Source organism: Dromaius novaehollandiae, chromosome Z, assembly GCF_036370855.1.
Source record: "Dromaius novaehollandiae isolate bDroNov1 chromosome Z, bDroNov1.hap1, whole genome shotgun sequence".
NCBI lineage: Eukaryota > Metazoa > Chordata > Aves > Casuariiformes > Dromaiidae > Dromaius > Dromaius novaehollandiae.
In genome coordinates this window covers 10,460,221-10,466,804 of record NC_088132.1, presented here as the reverse complement: position 1 = coordinate 10,466,804, position 6,584 = coordinate 10,460,221, and the positions used below count along the sequence as shown (strand labels likewise).

Genomic DNA, 6,584 nt, shown 5'->3' with positions numbered 1-6,584 from the left:
TTTTCAAGCTGTAGTCTTTTCAAACACATCTTCTGCACATTACAATAAGACACACGGTTCAATAAAGCATTTTCAAGACTGTTGTTTGGTTGATTTTTTGTTGTTGATGTATTATCCAGTTTCAGTCCAGAATTTCTTTTGCAGCTGTCTTTTGTTCCCAACTGTTCACAAAGTCAGTTCATGTAGAAATGCTGGGTGATTTACATAAACACGCTTTAAAACTGCACATTTTGACAGGTTATTAAGCATGTAATCTTAACCTCTTCACAGGTAGGTGAATTCAACTTTCCAGGAAAAAAAGGCATTTAAAACATGTTCTTATCAATGATTACTTAGAATCTGTATATAGCTGCTCTGTTGAGGACACTTGTATTACATGGTTTGCAAACTCCACTTATATATAGCACCTGGAGAGGCTGCTAACTTTCACTATCCGTGTTCATTTGAAGCTGAATATTTGCGCACCTAAAATTAAGTTTAGGTATCATATTAAATCCTCTAGAAATTAAAAATGGTTTAGGTTTTCTAGTTTAGAAACAATGCCAAACAGCTCCTGGAAAAGTGTTTATTCTAGCATTTTGCTAATTTGTATGTGCAGGAAAGTGTTCTTTCTTCACAGAGGTAAATTGCTCAGAATTTTATTTTGGGTATTTCCAAAATGGGTTTATTTTCAAGGTGCTCTGGACTACAAAGAAAATAGCATTTGAAGACTTTTCAGAGAGATTCTGTAGGGGCTATGGCATTGTTTCTGTGTAAAGACTGTGCTTCCAGAAAAGGGAACTTAACTACTTGCCACAGCCAAAATTCTCAAGAGTTCAGTGAAACCTGTGTGTGTGTACATCAGAAACTTGGGTTTTGTGAATTCTTGGTTGCAGCTGGTGGGAATCCTCACAGATTTTGATGAGGAGCAAGTGCTCTCCCTCGATGTGCAAGCTCACAGCTGGGCAGCAGTGGCTCCTTCCTGCTTGCCTGTGTCAGCGTTGGCCCGGGCCTGCCCTAGGCTGCCTGTCCTGTCCACCAGCAGCGTTGCCCTTCGCGGAGGTGGGTGATGTGCCCGCCTGCGGCTGCACTGAGCCTGACACAGCAGCACAAACCCCCTGTGAACGGGGGGCTGCTGGTCACCAGACAGGTGCCAGCCAGGTCGGCTGGGTACCTTGCCTGCGCTCTGATGTGACGTCGTGGCAGATTTCAGTGCGATGCTGGTCTTGAGCTAATACAGCTTGCGAAAGAGAGTGTTTGTGTGAGGAGGGAAGCAGAGGGCATATTTTCATTACCAATTATCTATTAACAGTTGAAGGGATATGTGGACTTGCTGGAAGGTGTTGGAGAACACATCCCACTTTGGCCTCTGTGAAAACTTACCTTCTGATGAGAACACGGTGCAATTCCAACTATTTGTAACTCTAGTGGTCTGCTTTAATAAGGCTTTTTTGCTGTCTGCTTGAGACAAAGCCAAAATAAGGCACTTGGACAAGGTGATGTGATAAACAGAATGAGATGGCATTTTTAACTTCCTTCCACCTCTTACTGACTTGGCAGGCTTATGACTGCCTATGTCCTGTCCCTGGCATGTTCGTGCAGGTTTGTTCCACCTTGTATTCAGGCAAACTTTCAGTCTTTGTCATAGCCATGTTGCTGGGCAGTGTCAGAACTACTGAACTTCAGCAGAAAGCCTTACAACTGTCACTACTTGCAATGAGTAGTTTCTTTTGGAAATAAAATTTTGCTCTTACCCATCTTGCAGAAGCTGCTCAGTTCTCTCATTTCTATAACCAGTTGTTAACTGCTGCCAGCTTCACCTCTGGAAGTTTCTTTCCTTGCTCTCAGGTTATCACTGGCCATGAAGAGTATTGGTTTTGATCTGGTCTGTTCCTGTTTGGGGCAGGAGCACAAGCTGCAGCAGGGAAAGGCCAGTCTTTCCCATAGCAAATAGCTCATCTGGAAAATGAGTAGAAAAGAATGTGGCACCTGGTTTGAATGGGATTTGGTCTTTCTTGGAAATGCATGGTTGCAAAATAAGCATCGGCTGTGCTTGGCCGGGCGGGGGGGGTTCAGCAAGCACCAGTAGTGTTGCACTGCTGTTCATCTGACTTGCAGTGAGGCTGGAAGTGCGCAGCCTGGGATGTCTCCCTGAGCAGTGATGAGGAATCACCCAAGGGGGCCTTAGAAACCATGACATGCACACTGATGTTGATGCTTGTTTTTTCGAGCAAAGCCCACGCATCACATGTGAGCACAAGCCTACACCTACGACGAAGGCTTTGTGAACCAAGCCAGCAGTGGGGTGAGATTTTGGGGGGGGGGGGGCTATGGCTTCTTTCAAACACAGACAGCACTATAGGAGTGGGAACTTCAGCCCCAGCTGTGTGCACAAAGATGTACAATGTGCAGGGTCTGTAGCTGAGGACATACATAGACTCCAATGATAGAAAGTTACCGATGGCTAAAGCAGAAAAAAAAGAAAAAAAGAGAAAATACAAAAGGGGGGGGGGGCACAGTCGCTAGCTTGGAAGAGGACAGTGTTGCTCTCACCAAATAGCTTTTTCACACAGTGGCAGTTCTTTCCCACGAGAAATCTGACGTAGCAGCGTCTCAGAGCCTGCAGGTGCAAGGCCGTGAGGATTAAAAACACCTAGGCCACAAGGCTAAAAGCAAGGCCCCCAGCAGCTTGGGGGGGGGGGGGGGAAGTACCATGGAAGATGACCTGCTGCAGCGTTGCGCAGATGACAGCACTGCAGGACAGCACATGGGGAAGGGCAGCAGAGGTGCGCAGCTGCTTTCGGGGTGGGGGTGGGGGGTGCGAGCCAGCTCCCTGCATTAACCACGGAGCAGCACGGGCGCCCTGTCGTGGCTCTGCTCACCTGTGGGTCAGGCTGCTGCATCCTTCTGAGCTGCTTGCAGGACCCTTGGACTCCCTGCTCCGTGGCAGCGTGTGTCCGCCAGCCTCCTGGCAGGGGCTGCCTCCCCTCTGCAGGGCCAGCAACCCCAGAGGGCAAGAGGTGGCATGAGCCACAGGACCTCTCTCCAGGGACATAGCAAAGGGGGCAAACACCCGGGGCAGAGCCATCCAGGGTGGGGTAGGAGAGACGGAGAGGCATCTGTGGAACAGTGAAGGGGTGGGATGGCGGGGTGTGTGTGTGGGGGAAACTCTAAAGGAGCTCAGTGGATTGGTCTGTGTGGGTGGGAGCAGGCAACTAGTACAGCAAAAGGAGGCAGAGGTTTGCACTGGGGCCCAAGGGGATAGCGGGGGCAATGACACCCAGCAGCTGAAGTAATGATCACTGTGCAGTGGAGGGACGGGGATGGGACTGAAAGGGGCAAAGGGAAGGGGGGACTGAAAGGGGCAAAGGGAAGGGGCAAATCCATCCCTGTCAGCTGAAGGCAAGTCTGGCAGCTCCCTGCCTCCGCCTTGCACAGACCTTGGCTCCTGAGCAACCTGGCCACCCTCCGCCTCCTGGTCAGCAAAGCCCCTCGCCCCGGCTCCCTCCCAGGGCTCTGCCACTCGCTACCTGAGCAAGAGCGGCAGGGCCAGTGTGGGGCCAACCTGCGACCGCCCCAGCAGTGCCACTTCTCGCAGGGGCAGCTGCATGTTGCAGACAGAAGAGAGCTGCTGGCTCTGCAGCCAAGTGCACGTATGTGTACAACAGCAGGACTTTGCCCTCCCACTTCTGCTCTCCTGCTATTCCTTGTTCAAGGCCCACGGAAGGGTGTCACAGGGTGGCTGTGTGTCCTTGTCCACACCAGCCCCATGCACGATGCCTGGGGCCTCGGCCACTGCTGCAGGCTACTGCCATCTCTTTCCCAATGAACAAGTCACAGCCAGGCCTGATCCTTAATGTCCTGTTTCTCATGTCTCTCCCCTCCCCAAACTAGCAAAGTTATTTAGCAATACAGAAAGGAAGGGCAACTGTTCCTGCCCATATTAGCAGTGATTTTTTTTTTTCATCTTCAGATAGATACCTCTATAGCTAAACCTCAGTAAGCAAAGGAAAATCACATTACTTCAGAAGTTTATCCTTGGCCCTGTCTGAGGCAAACCATGTCAGTAATTCTTGCCGTGATGGGCCAGCCAGGTCTGATGATTTCCAGGAAAAGCCAGGAGGTCCATATTTTCTGGGGTACTCCCACCATTCTCCTTTTGACAGCCTTTGGGAAATGAGACAAGAAATTGTCATTTGTTGTAGCTAAGATATAGATCCTGTGAGACAGCCTGAGCCAGGCCTATCTGCTTTATCAGAGCAACAGGCACCAAAAGGTCCTTGCATAGCTATGCTCTGTACAACTCCAAGTAGTTTTTTCAGCTGTGTTTTGTGTTTTTTCAGCTGTGTTCTACCTCATTCTGGCCCAAAAAGGCAAGGTGTAGCTTTACTTTGCTCAGGTTAGACTTCCATCTTTATGCAGCATCCTTAGCACATACAAGTTCTACTCTGCACTCCCAGGCTGGTACTTGTGTGCCAGTAATACCACCTTCTCACCCTGTGAGTGGGCCCTATGGGCACCTTTGGATGTGCGTTGAGAAATAATCACCAGAAAACAGCTGACCAGAGAGGGGAAATGTACATACTGAGAGGCCGTGTGTGAAAGTCTCCCAAGGACTGATCAGGCCCAAGGACCAGGATCTTCCTGGATCAAGAAGAGCCATTAAACTCAGGACACAGGGATCAGCCAACTTAGCCCAAGGCCACCAGCACACACTGGCATCAACCACCAGGTCCAAGCGGGCAGTGGCTGCTAGAGGCAGACAAAGACTGTGGGTCACAGTTGCATGGAGGAAACAAGGGAGCCCTTCAGGGACTTTCTGAACACTTGCCTGGCAGCCTCCAGCACGACCCTCTGCTTCTGAGCACAGCCCTGGCGTCATCCCCGAGCCCTGCTCCAGCTGGGGAATGGCAGACAACGCTGTGCATGCTGATGAGCTGCGTGCGGAGATAAATGAATGCATGATGTGAGTAATTATCTGCTATTAATAACTACAGCTTGACTCTATTACTAATAACAGCTTAATGAAGAAAAACTGTTCTCGTTCTTCTTAATGAAGAAAAACCATTCTAGTAAATACTGGTTGTGATTTCGATCTCTCCCACTCGTTCCCCTACCAGAGAAAAAGAAGTTTGCAGCAGCCTCTCCTTTTTCCTTTCGTCCTTGGAGACCAAGTGCTGAGGGCAAGGCAGCCAGCAGAGCTCATGGTGACGGAGCCATCACAGAGGGCTCATGTTCCTGCCTCTGCTTCCCTCCCCTCCCCACTTCTGTCGTAGGGACCTACTCTCCTCTGAGGGCACCTAGGGGTTGCGACGTAATTACCTGTCCCTGAACTGTATTTTGTGGTGGTTGCTATCTCAGCTGAAATTGTTCTTTCCTGGGGCAGAACCTCGTCATCTGGGTTTTCACAAGACCATGTGGTGGTTCCCAGTTCCCGCAGGGAATCCCTCCACCCCGAAACAATGTTGGACAGAGCCTCATCTTCTCTCATAAATTAGCTGATCATGCTTAGCCTTGCACCACCCTCTCCTCTGCGCTTTCTTATGCCCTGGGAAACAAAGCAAACAGGTTATCTCCTGGTAAGGACGTTCCACCCCAGCCTGCTCCAGCCCTCGCCAGTGGCACCGGATCCCTGGTGCCCTGCAGTGTGAGGACACGAGGATCAGCTGTTCCTGAGGTGCTGGTTTTGGTTGTACCAGGGCTACCAGGCAACGCAGGTCCAGCTGAAAACATGGGCTCTGCTCCCTGTACAAGTGATTTTGATTGCTGGGAAGTCTGCAACCACTTCTTCTTACTCTCCTTTTTTTTGGAAATAACCAAAATTTCTGCTTCTTTTAAAGACTTATTAGAAATATCAGAGAAAATAGTCTCTACCAGAGGAAATAATGAGGTGCTCAACCATCTCTTTAGTGTCTATAGTCTTAAAAGGGTTGTTGTTGCTGAGCGTTTGCAATCAGAAAATGGATTAAAAACTGCTGAGTAGCAGGATTAGAATCTGCACCTTGGAACAAATGCCTACATGTTTTGATACATGGACTAGTTACCTTTTTAAAAAATGTAATTATCAATTGAAGGCAGCAGTAAACAGAATCCCTGCTGCTCCCCTCATCCTGGTTGCATTTGTTAGCAGCTGACTACGAGATAAACTGCCAGCTGGGTTCCCACACACCTGTGGTATTTTTTTTTGTTCATCATTGGCTGTTATTCATTTTCTAAGATACTAATTTTTTTAGGCTTTTAATTCCTTCCTTGTCAAGCCTGGAAGCAGCACCATCTTTTCCACATAGCTTTATAGTTCAAGGCAGCAACAACATACAAATCTCTGTGCACTACAGGCAATAGCATCAACTGACCACTGTTTCCCGTTTCACCTTGTCTGCATTTCTTGTTATCTAATTTCTTGTTATCTAATTTACACTTGCTTTGTATTTCCTGTGTTATTCCCAATCCACCGATATCCTTGGTAATCACCATCTGGCTGCAAAAGGCGCCACCAGCTAACACCATCTTACATAGCAAAGAACACTTCACACTCAAAGCCATAATTTTAACATGTGCTTTAGCCTCTGTTTATAACAGAGTACCGAACAGAGGAAAAACAAGCA

General features: G+C 48.6%; 1 protein-coding gene across 1 annotated transcript in view; it reads left to right on the top strand.

Moving 5' to 3' along the window:
* Nucleotides 1–83, top strand: part of LOC112982266 (E3 ubiquitin-protein ligase KCMF1) — a 53,221-nt gene extending 53,138 nt beyond the window's left edge. The window contains 1 exon segment of the mRNA XM_064501892.1: nucleotides 1–83. This exon segment is cut by the window's left edge and continues 2,055 nt beyond it. The gene's annotated coding sequence lies outside the window, so the exon portion shown is untranslated.
* Nucleotides 84–6,584: the final 6,501 nt, after the last annotated feature.